Raw genomic sequence first — 12,661 nt, forward strand, 5'->3', positions numbered from 1 at the left:
TCAAGATGAATTTTTTATTTTGAGTTTTTTCTCCATTTATAAAATCAATTGCACATATTTTTTCTTCTTTTGTCAAAAACAAAAAACCTACAGTCTTTTCTAATTGAATTTAAAAATTATATTGTGTATTTCAAGAAGTGTGTGTTCAGACGAGTGATGCAACATATGTTACTGTTCTGTTTCCCCATCATCTGTACCACAAAACAACTCTCAAAAAGACCTGTTCCTCCAAATGCATGAAAACAATTACCAGTATTATTTAAGCATAGTGTATTGTGTTATCCTTCCAGTGTAAGTGATCATGTGTGGTGATGTCCCCCAATCATTTTGCACCCCAAAACAATTCTCAGGTGTAAATAAATAATTTCATGGATGTAAAAAATAAAAACAAACATGGATCAGTCTATAGAAGAGCATGGGCAACAATCAAGTACTAGTGCTGCAGTACGATAGTACTTCAACATCTACTAAAGGAGCTCAAGGAAAAAGAAGGTTTAAGAAAGGTTATCTAAAATATAAACAATATTTCACAATGTTAAAGAAACAAACATTACTTCTAACAATAAAGGGGAAATTTACTGCGGAAAAATTTAAAATTGCCAAAATGACAACTAGAAGCAGCATGGATAGATCCCAGCACATGCAATCTCCACTGCCAACACCTTCATCATCAATATCCTCATTAACAATCGGAGGTAGTCCACCTGAATCCAATTTGTGAAAGCTAACCAACTCATCCTCTATCTAGGATTTCCCTGAAGACTCCTTGTGTGCTCGGGCTGCTGCTGCTGCTAGGGGTGAATCTTCATCACAGAAGGAAACCAAGAAGACTAGTAGTATCAAACAACAACTGACTGTGAAACAATCCTTTGCAAGAGGATGCAAGTATGAAAGCAGCCATCTATTTGCACAGCGGGTCACTGAAGCCATGACGACTATGCTGGCATTAGATTTGCATCCAATATCCTCCACCAAATCTAGTTTCAGACAGTTATTTGAGGCCCTGTGTATCCGATGCCAAATTCCATATTACCAGAACAGCAATTCCTCGTTATTACCATGATGTTAAAAAAAAACGTATTCTTGGCCTAAAAAATATCACAGTTATAAGTATCCACTTCACTACAGATATGTGGACAAGCAGTACTGGTCAATTAAAAGATTACATGACTGTGACAACACACTGGTGTATTGCCTTCAACAACATCAGCAGTATCTAACACACAATACAGCTCAGTCACAGGCAGGCTACTCTCTGTATCACCAATTTCACTCAGAGGCATACTGGTGTCAACCTTTTAAAAAAAACTCAGCAATGTGATAGTAAAATGGCTTACTCCGCTAATACTCTCCTAAGGAATTGGCATTTTTGATAACGCAAGTAACATTAAACAGATGTGTCCTCATACTTCTAGCCTCATTACACATGCAGAGTGACTTGCCTGGCGTGAGTGAGCAACCAGGTCTCGTGTTACCCTGCTAGTGTCAGGTGTCTTGTTTTGCAAACATGCATCTAGGTCACACTGTGATGCAACTAGGATGCACCAGTAGACTGTACTGATTAATTTGATATGCAAAACTTATATACAGTATCTGTGTGCATCAGAGTCTGTATATGAACCATAATGGAACTTTATACATTCATATATATTCATACAAGTATTGTGATTTGTGATGCTGTCGGCCATACCACAGTGTAATATTCATACACGTATTGTGCGCTGTAGGTCATACCACAGGGTAATATTCATACAAGTATTGTGACACTGCCAGCAAAACCGCAGTATAATAATCATACACATATTGTGACACTGTAGGTTCATACCGCAGTGTAATATTCATACAAGTATTGTGCTGCTGTACTGTAGGTCATATTGCAGAGTAATATTCATACAAGAACTGTGACACTGCTGTCAATCAAAATGAACTACAAATTCCACAAGGAAGACCTTTACCGCCAATTATGTCCAAAAAATACAGAGGCACCTGTAATGGTGGATTCCACCGGGGACAAATTAATATTGTGTGAAGATGAAGTGCACACTGATGAGTGTGTGGAATCTGATGATGGTGATAACATCTTGCCTCTGTGAAGCCAGTTTGTGCATGTAGAGATCATTGCCAGCAATGTAAGCTGCCCATTGGTAGCTTGTTTTCTGGGAGCCCAAACAAACCAATCGCTTCAGCCACAAATTGACAGTCCTTGTCGCTGAAGTGATTGCTTTGTTAAACTGTGCATGTCCTGTTTAATATATACAACGTAAGGATGGGTGGAAGGGCCCAAGGACAATTCCATCTTGCACCTCTTTTCTTTGCATTATGCACTGTTTGGAGCATTGCTGACTATCTTTGCGTAGACGACAAACATTTTTTGTAGTTTATTAAACTGCCATCCTGTCTGCCACTGCACTGCCACTGTTTCCTAGATGTGCCATGTTGGAAGTCACACTGCCACAGCTGCTGAAATCTTCTACATGTGGTTGATGAATCCCAAAAATGTCCAGAAATTATTATGGCTACATACAGCATCCCCTGTATGCTCCTTTCATTTAAAAAAAAATAAAAATCTGAACCATCAAGTTGATTGGGTGAGCAAAACATGGTTGATTTTAAAATTTACCGTTTTTTTAATTGCTCTTCCCCAACCACAATCGGTTGCCCCCGGATCCTGGTGAATTAATAGGCTGTTATAAGTAACGGTTCAGCTCAATAAACCCCTTCCCTCTTTTGTATATAGGTGACTTTGGGCCTGATTCAGAGACAGAGGCTAATGTGATCGCAACTGCATTTCCATATGCAAAACAGCTGCGAAAATATGCTAATGTTAGCAAAGATCACCTAAGCATAAAGACTCCCACTGCTGCCTTCTTACCTGCGTGCAACGATGCATATCTACGTAAACATTGGTAACATTGAAGCACATTGGTGACCATCCTTCCCTTGTGGCAGGTTAGACCTGCCGCAGCCTTGGGTGCTCTTCTGACATGCACAGCTGCGTATGCAATCGCAGTGGCTAATTTATGCATGCCCATGTAACAGTGTTTAAACGGACAGATACGTCTGCATTTTTGTGACCACTCCCCATTACCACCCAAGAACACTGCAGTCTGTCACTCACTTAGCGATGGAAATACGTTTAAAACAAAAATTAGTTGTGTATATTGGTCACATACATACATATTTACATGGTACATACCGTGCTTAAAGCAGGCTGAGGTAACTTGAGGCTTGCCACCAGTTGTTGACAAACAACCAAATAACTCCCAGTAGGCCCAGCAAACAGCAGGAATGCTGGGAGTTGTAGTTCTGCCAGAGAGCTAAATGCTGCTTTCCTCTGATGTAAACAGCAAGTCTTGGACCCATTATCCCTAGCAACCTCCCTGAGCACAAAGTAATTGTCTGTTTACAGTGTGTACTATTTAGCAGCACCTCCATAAGCAAGGCCACCATATTCCTATTAGATGTATAAAAAAACCTCCTCCAGATCAAAGATGTCTTTCAGGAACTGAAGAACTTGATCCTACATTGATCCTCCCTCATAAATTTTCTTTAGAATCAAAACATTAAAATAAATAAATTAAAAATAATCAATCCTTCTGTCCTTTCCCTCTCTTCAGTCCATATTCCAACTCCATCAGGCCTCTGCCCAAGTTCTTGATTAATGAAAGCATTCTTGGTTTTTAAACTTCCTATGGAGTCGTATAATAATAATAATAATAATAATAATAATAATAATAATAATAATTTTATTTATATATCCCTTTTCTCCCATAGTATAGTTTATTAAACTGCTATCCTGTCTACCACTGCAGTGCCACTCTGTGCCATGTTGGAATCTGGACTGCCCACTGCTGTCACTTAGCTTAGTCAACCAGCTAGCTCGATGCAACCTTTTGGCCTAAACTAGATGAAATCAATATTGTGAGGTGGTCAAAATTGACTGCAAATGAATGGAAATAAATGTTATTGAGGTTCATAATACTGTAGGAACAAAAACAGGCCCAAATTATGTGATTTCAGCTGTTTTTATGATTTTTGTAGAAAAAATACAGATCCAAAACCAAAACACGCAATGGCGGTTTTGGCAAAATCAAATCCAGATCCAAAACACGATGGAGATACAGATCCAAAACCAAAACCAAAACACAGGGTCAGCGCACATCTCTATATATTACTCTATTTTACTGGGGCATTCTTGTTCTTTTGTATTTTGCAGTGCTATCCATCAACAGCTTCTCATTCATGTACACATGCCCCATTAACTGTAGCTTTTCAGCAGATACAGACTAGTACATCAAATCATATAATCATATAATTAATCATCCAATTTGATTGTTACTCTGAATTAAATCCTGATGAATCAATCTCATTGGGATTTTGGATGCTTGCTTTTTAGTAGTGTTTTCAATTTCTCTGCTTTAGTTTTTTTATAGTTAAATTATTAACACTGATCAATCGATCAATCAATCAATCAATCAATCAATCAATCAATCAATCAATCTCATTTGGATTCTTGTTTTTTAATGGTTTGTTCAATTTATTATTTTTTTAATTTAAAGTTATATTATGAAATCAATCAATCCTTCTTAATTAAAAAATACATTATATAGCATTGTATAGTTTATATGAAACTGCCTTCCTGTCTGCCACTGTGCTACTGTGTTTCCTAGATGTGCTATATTCTTTTTTAAACCGCCATGTGTTTGTTCTGCTGCTCTGTCGCTTCGTTTAGCCGGTCAGCTTGCTGCAGCCATTGACCAAGATGGGGGAAAATGGGATGCGGTCAATATCCCGACCACGGGGATTCCAGTGCTCAGAATGCCAGTGCCTGAATCTCGACAGGCGGAATCCTGACCTCCAGTATCCCGAAGGTTAGTAGCGGATTTGGGGGAGGGTTAGCATTGGTGTTAGGGTAAGGCACTAGAGGGAGGGAAAGGGGGGGGAGGGTGCGGGGAGGTTAGGTTTAGACACTAGGGGGAGGTTAGGGTCAGGTACCGGGGATGGAGGCTTAGGGTTAGGGTAGGTAGAGAGGGGAGGGTTAGAGCACTGACCGACAAGTGTCAGTATTCTGACCCTATCGGGATGCGGGCATCAGGATTCTGACCGCCGGGATCCCGAGCGCCGCCATCCAGTACCCATCCCGATGAAAACAATATTGTGAGCTGTAAAGTGGTCAAAATTGACTGGAAGTGATGGGAAATTATATTTTATTAAGGTTAATAATACTGTAGGAATAAAAACAAGCCCAAATTACATGATTTTAGCTGCTTTTATCAAATTTTAAAGAAATCCAGGTCCTAACCCAAAACATCTGAGGTTGGTTTTGGCAAAACTAAAACCTTTGAGAGTGGTTTTGGCAAATCCAACTCAAAACAATGGGGTTAGCACACATCTCTACTATTTATTAGTACCGTATATACTCGAGTATAAGCCGAGTTTTTCAGCACAAAAAATGTGCTGAAAAAGTACCCCCTCGGCTTATACTCGAGTCAAGTGTAGCGCTGACCGGACGGAGTTCGGTCAGCGCTACACACTGCCAAACACACAGCCGCCGGAGCCGGCAGCTGCGTGTTTGGTGTAATCAGCAGCCGCTGAGAGTCTGTCAGACTCTCAGCGGCTGCTGCTGCTCCCACTGCGGGAGCCATCTTCCGGCTCCCGCAGAGGGTAATGGGAGACACGTCGTCATGACGACGTCTCTCCCATGCAAAGCGGCCGGAGGAGCGTACAGCGGCGGGACAAGGAGCGGGAGTTTCAGGTAAGTGATTTTTTTTTTTAATTCTTGTCACGCCTCTCTCTACTGCAGGGGGGGGGAGAACTACAGGGGGTGATTATTACAGGGGGCATTATCAGGGGGCGATTACTACAGGGGGCACTAAAAGGGGGGATTACCACTGGGGGAACTACCAGGGGGGGATTACTACAGGGGGGGATTACTACAGGGGGGGATTACCACTGGGGGAACTACCAGGGGAGGATTACTACAGGGGGCACTACCAGTGGGAGATTACTACAGGGGGCTCTAAAGGGAGGATTACCACTGGGGGCACTACCAGGAGGGATTACTACTGGGGGCACAACCAGGGGGAATTACTACTGGGGGCACTACCAGCTGCTGCCATTTCCCACACTAGGCTTATACTCGAGTCAATAAGTTTTCCCAGTTTTTTGTGGTAAAAGTAGGTACCTCAGCTTATATTCGGGTCGGCTTATACTCGAGTATGTACGGTACTTTAAATATAGATATAAATAAAATAGAAATATGTAAATGTATGGTGACACCATATTAATTAGGGATGTGCAGGCTCGGATAGGTTCAAGTTTGCACGTTGAGTTCAGATTTTTCCCTCCAAAAAAACGGAACTCAGAAAGAGGCAAAACGTCATCTTGCATGGACGAACATCATCATTCCTGGACAAAAGTCCAGGAATGATGATGTTCGTCCATGCAAGATGACAAAAGTCCAGGAGTGATGATGTTCGTCCATGCAAGATGACGTTTTGCCTCTTTCTGAGTTCCGTTTTTTTGGAGGGAAAAATCCGAACTCAACGTGCAAACTCGAACCTATCCGAGCCTGCACATCCCTAATATTAATACTGCACTGGACAATAAGTTACATAAAAATCAAATTGTGCAGTTTTTGTCTTGTTACTCATTTCTCAACATTTGAATGATTAATAATTTCTATCATACACTGCATTTCTGCACATTGGCACCACATATTGTTTATGCTATACAACAAGCTCAGCTCTCAGAGCTCTGCAGTGCAGTTACAGCAGGCTGCAGTGGCTGACATGTAAATCTACACAGGCTGTCATTTTATTGTCATGGGCTGTACGCCATCTGAGGATGGCCTACAGTAATGACACCAAGTTCCAAAATTAATGTTTTTTCAGAACTTGATGAATAGTCCTGACACTTAATTTATACAAAGTATGTGAAAGTGTTAATTTTCACCTGTTTTTGTATACATTAAGTGATGATGAATGGACCCCCAAGAAACATTTCTTTAATTCAAGTTTCTAAAGTTATCTAATGTGAGATTCTCAGGAGCCTATTCATCAACTCGCTGCAAGTTCAGACAAAGTTTGGGAGGCATTCATCATGCCTCCTGTCTTACACTATCACTTCCGAAAAAACTGCTGTTTCTACAATGTCAGTTTTTCGGAAGTGACAGACTTTTCTCCAGCTCCTTCAGTTTTCACTGCCTGCCTTCAGGCTGCAAAGATTCTCACAAGACCGGAGGAGAAGGGAAAGTGCTTACACATGGATAAGTTGTTACACTTACCCCCATGTTTGTATGTCAGGCAGCTGTGTAGCCTCAGCATCTGATACATGCCCCATCAGCAGCTACTGAAGTCATTGGGTTCCTTGCTCCAGTCAGCAGCAGGCTTGTAATAATAATAGCAGAGCCTGGAGACCTGGAGACTACTGCCCACTCCCATCACTCTCCTGCCCACTCCCATCAGGTTTAACCAGCTCCTCAGCCCACAGATCCAACCTTCTTCCAGCAGCGGCAACAGCCTCGGCCAAAACTGTTCTGCCTCTGCTTGCCCACATTTGCAGTATAATAAGGTGCTGTTCACTTTATTTGTGTGACTGACCGGCCAAGCTCTGACACTCACCGCTGGCATGAAGACTCCTTTTATGCAGCGGTGAGTGCAGTGGAGCCAGGAGGAGGGATAGGGGAAGCTGGCAGCTGCAGGCAACCAGGACACAGCCGGGACAGATCTGAAAAGATCCCTCTGCTGCAAAACTTGCCATGTAAATGACAGATTGTGAAGATATTTGGGGTGGCGTACAGCTTCACTGTCAAGTTTAGAACAGAAAGCATTTTCGGAACTTCATGAATTACATAATTTCCACATCACCATATTAAAGTAAGGGGATTGTGGAAATTTTTTTTAATATATGGGATATTGCAGGGTTTTTTTTTTAATTCAATGCTCAGTAATGCATATAATTTCCACTACGGCATCAGGACCAGCAGTTTGCTGTTACACTAATCATTGCCTTGTTTTCTTTTTATCTCTAGTAATATCATTCCTCGCACTACATCATGTTACATTACAGTGTTTACGGCCCAAGTGCATCACAGACTTGTAAAATCAGTTTGCACTTTGTGATCTGTATTGTGTTGCTTGCACTGATGAATTGCAGTGAGTGATTAAAGAAAGGAGGTATAATAATAATTTTACCAGTTTAATAAAGGACATAGAGGACAAAGCTGATTGACAAATAAGTGTGGATAAACCCATAAATGAAAGATATCTAATGCTTAGTGATGCCAAGCTCTTTATTTCCCAAAAGCAATTTGCCACTGAGTTTTACTTTCTGTTTAAGTCTATGTATAATACCTATTTTTCCCTATAAACCAGTCAATTTATGACATCGCAAACTAATCCTGATAGAATAACTTGTGATAGAAGCAGAAAAATCTTTGTGCTCCACAATATTGTGGCATTATGTTCTAGAGATAAATAAAACAGCTGAGATTAAAATAACAGTAACCTACTTTAAGCTTCTCCTAAATCACCTTTAGATAATAAAGATACAACTGTATACATACAAGTCAATCTCATCCGTTTAACTGCAAATCTCTTTATGTCTTTCACTCTCTGAGGGGTACAGTATGTACAAAGTTCTGAGATTACGGAACGTGCGTGATTTCGTCGAGTTTGCCACTAAATTTAAAGCGTCAATTTGTTATGAGGCAAAACTAGCCATATAACTGATTGCTGATTTTAATTTAGCGGCAAACCTGCCAAAACACGCCAGTTGTGTAATAATGGAACTTATTACGTACCATATGCCCTCTGCCTCTCTTCTCTGTCTCTCCCTGGTTATTTATTAACTAGAGAAAAACATGGGAAAGCTTTTTTAACAAGGATATTTAATAAGTTCCATCTAAATCTTCTGCACTCTCAGGATCACGATAGCAAGAGATATTCAATAAAAAGGTGGTTTATTTATTTAAAGCAAGTATTTTTATCAACTGATAATATAAAATTTATATTTTTATATAGTATTACATATTGTCTTTAATCGTTTTCTGTTACAAGTGCAATTTAAAGCCCAAATCAAGGTCCATTGCCTGAATCTGCTAGCTGTGTCACACGTGTGCTTACTGTATTGGTCCAGCAAAGTGCAAAGTCTACTGATACCACTCCAGGCCGGTATCATCATGAAGCTGAACTGCCACAGAAGTATTTTATTAGTAAATCATGGCAATGGGAGTTTTTATATTGCTACATTTAGAAAACTATGCCCACTGCAACTTTTTAATAAATAGGCCACTCAGATTTTTACAAATTATCATTCGGTTATAACGCAGCTTTCACAACAATATCAGATAAAGTGAATATGTCCTCAGTGCATACAAAGGGAAAAAACACCCTTAAAAAGCATGTTTACCTGTATATGATGAGATGGATGAATGTCAAGATACATCTAGCTATTAAACAGTAGTAGCCATGGGCATATCTATAATGGGTGCAGGGTGTGCGGAGCAGGTCCAGGAGGGCCCACCCTTTAGCCCTTTAAAATTGTTGCCTCTACATTGGCGCCACAGGTATCCCTGGAACATGATGCAAGTGCCATATTTTCAGAAATCTTCACATGTGCACTACCGAAATTACTGGGAAAATGGCACCCGCACCATTTTCCCAGAGGTCGATCCATGCACAGTAGACCCCTAAATGAGAAAGTGCTTATCACCTTGGTCATAATGTTTTTTAGACATTTATTTTAAACAGTAGTGGGCAGGGGACTTTTTTTTATTATGGAGAGACCTTAACATACGAGACTTCAGATTACATATCATATTTACTTTGAATAGCAATGTATGCTGACCACGCAGAAGCTACAGAGGCAAAGCTAAATGTCCAGACTACAAGATATAACATAGGTGGATTTCAACCAATGCCACTTTACCTTTATCATTGCCTCTGGCTCTCATTGTTGTGTAACTACAAAAGCACAGTATGTCCTAGCAGGGGGCAAGCTGGAACTTGTAGTTCTATCATAGCTGAAGAGACATAGGTTACACTGATCAATAGTCAGCCACAAAAGTACTTAAAGTGGGACTGGTAATATACTATATTATTTGTCCCTAAAACCAATGGGCCACTTTTCATACAATGAGGCCACCGAGTTGATCTTTGTCCCTGGTGACAAAATGTTTAGCTTCAACCCTGCCCAGACTGAAAATGTAATTTTATGTAAAACTACAAATTATAATGCACATCCATATAGCACTTCTATGAGTTAGCTTTCTATTGCCAACTTTATTTTAAACAGTGCTGAAACTATTTTTCTTACACTGAAAACAATATGTAAAATCTCTGTGAATTACTAATCTAAACTCAATATACATAATAGAAACCAAATGCATATGATGAATAACATACTTTCCAGAAAAGGTCTAAACAATACCATAGCCGTTGTACGGAAATTAAAATAACATGATTTTATTTTTTCGCCATCATGTTAGTTTTGATGTACTACACATTTTCCATTAAGAATATAAAAGGCAAACATTCCTGCTTATGAACCATATAAAACTGAGATAAAATACAGTCATTAATCAGACTAGTTTAAGGAGAAAATTTAATTTACATGTGAGAATAAAAAAAAAAATCACACAATGTAATTGTAGGTGAGACAGACAAATTTTAGCACTATGAAAACTCAGGGGTATATTTACTAAAGTGAGAGTATTTAGAAGTGGAGATGTTGCCCATAGAAACCAATCAGATTCTACTTAACATTTGACTAGCACCTTCTAGAAGATAATAGCTAGAATCTCATTGATCTTCCTGGCACCTCTGTACCCTTCGCTAATCCCCTAGTGTGTCCTGATCACTGTGGCCAGCAGTGATCGGGTAGCCCAACAGCACCCCCCACCTTAAAGCCGTCGGCATAGTGTGAAGACGGAGCCAGTCGGCTATTGTGTAATCCCGGTGGCTGTTCCCTGCAGCCAGGGTAATGGTATAAAAGGAGCCAGAGGGCTCCTATCTGTACCCGGTGGCTGCTCTTCTCTGCAGCCACTAGGGTAGTGTAAAGATAATCCCAGTGGCTGTTCCCAGCAGCCTCTGGGGTAATGTCATCAAAAGAGCCAGAAGACTCCTGTCTGTACACAGCAGCTGCTCTTCTCTGCAGCCACCAGGGTAGTGTGAAGAAGGAGACTTTTGCTCCTGTGTAATCCCGGTGGCTGTTCCCTGCAGCCGCCAGGGTAATGTGATAAAGAAGTTGGTCTGCTCCTGTCTGTACCCGGCGGCTGCTCTTCTCTGCAGCCACCAGGCTAATGTGATAAAAGTGCCCCTGTGAATACTGCCCCCAATCCTACCCCACCCCACAGTGACTCTGAAGGTGGGTTGGTCCTTACATGCAATACAGAGAGGCAGGAATGGCCATTGACAATTGTTGATTTACAAACCATTGATTGGTAACCACCATTGGTTGATGAGTCTTGCCATCAATGGGGAGAACCAATGGTTTGCTCCCATTGATGGCACAGAGCCCATCAATGTCTTTTTTTAAAATCTCTTCAGTGCTGGGACATGGAGCACGGCTCCGCGTCTGATGCAACCCCACAAAACCCTGCCCTCGACTGTGATTGATCCAATGTCCTTTGAGTCAGAGAGCAGGGATGACAATTGGTGGGCAAAACCATTGATAGTTCCCTATGGATGGTTTCATACCATTGAGGTTAGCCACCAATGGTACCATCAATGGTTAATCTACCGATGGCCATTCCTATATAGCAGTGCCTCTGTTCTCCCCATGTGCAATGAGTTTCCGATATATTGTTTTTGTTTGTTTTTTTGGGGGGGGGTTTGTGGGGGGAGGTCGATATTAGTATTGATGGTTCCATGAATCTTTTTGATCATAGTTAAATAGTTTAATTTTCATTGATGTACAATATACCATAAAAATGACTATTTTTGTGGTATACTGTGTTTAAAAAAAAAATGTATTTTTTAATTAAATTGTGTTGGATAAGTGTTAAATAGATGTTCTTGACCTAATTCAATCATAAAAAAAATACAATTGTGGTTTTTGGCCCCCCAGTAAAATCCACTACTTTAGTGAGCTAAACTGTGACTGGAGGTGACTTCCCATTGGAAGCACCACCTACCAGTCACACACAGGAGAGGCAGCCCAGGGGGAGGTGTCTCCTCCCTCTGGGACTGCCAGTGAGGGCTGCGATTAGCAGAGAGCGGCTTCTAGTGGAAGCTGCTGCTCTGCCTTTCGGGCAGCCCTACAGGGCTTCTCGGGGCTGCAACCAATGCAGTCCCCAGAAGCCGGGGTGTAATGCGCATGCACTGCACCACCGCCGCTCATGTACATGTGCCAGCCAAAGCCAGACCAGCAGCAGTGGCAACCCCCCTCAGGTAAGATGGCAGGAGCAGCTGCTGGGTGGGACCACACAATTTGATTAGCAGGAGGGCTAATTTTAGTGTAGTTAACAATTTAAACACCCAGGTTTACCCATGATCCAGTTCCATTCCTAGAGGAGGGGTGGGGCCCTCAGACAGTGGGGCCCAATGGGGATTTCCCCTGTACACCAGTGGGCCAGTCTGACCCTGATCACTAGGCATGAAACGTCACAGACTAAATCATTTGCAGATGTTAAATTAACCATTAAATGGTCTGATTTATA

The sequence above is a fragment of the Taudactylus pleione genome, unplaced genomic scaffold, assembly GCF_031769625.1.
Source record: "Taudactylus pleione unplaced genomic scaffold, aTauple2 ptg000026l, whole genome shotgun sequence".
Taxonomy (NCBI): Eukaryota; Metazoa; Chordata; class Amphibia; order Anura; family Myobatrachidae; genus Taudactylus; species Taudactylus pleione.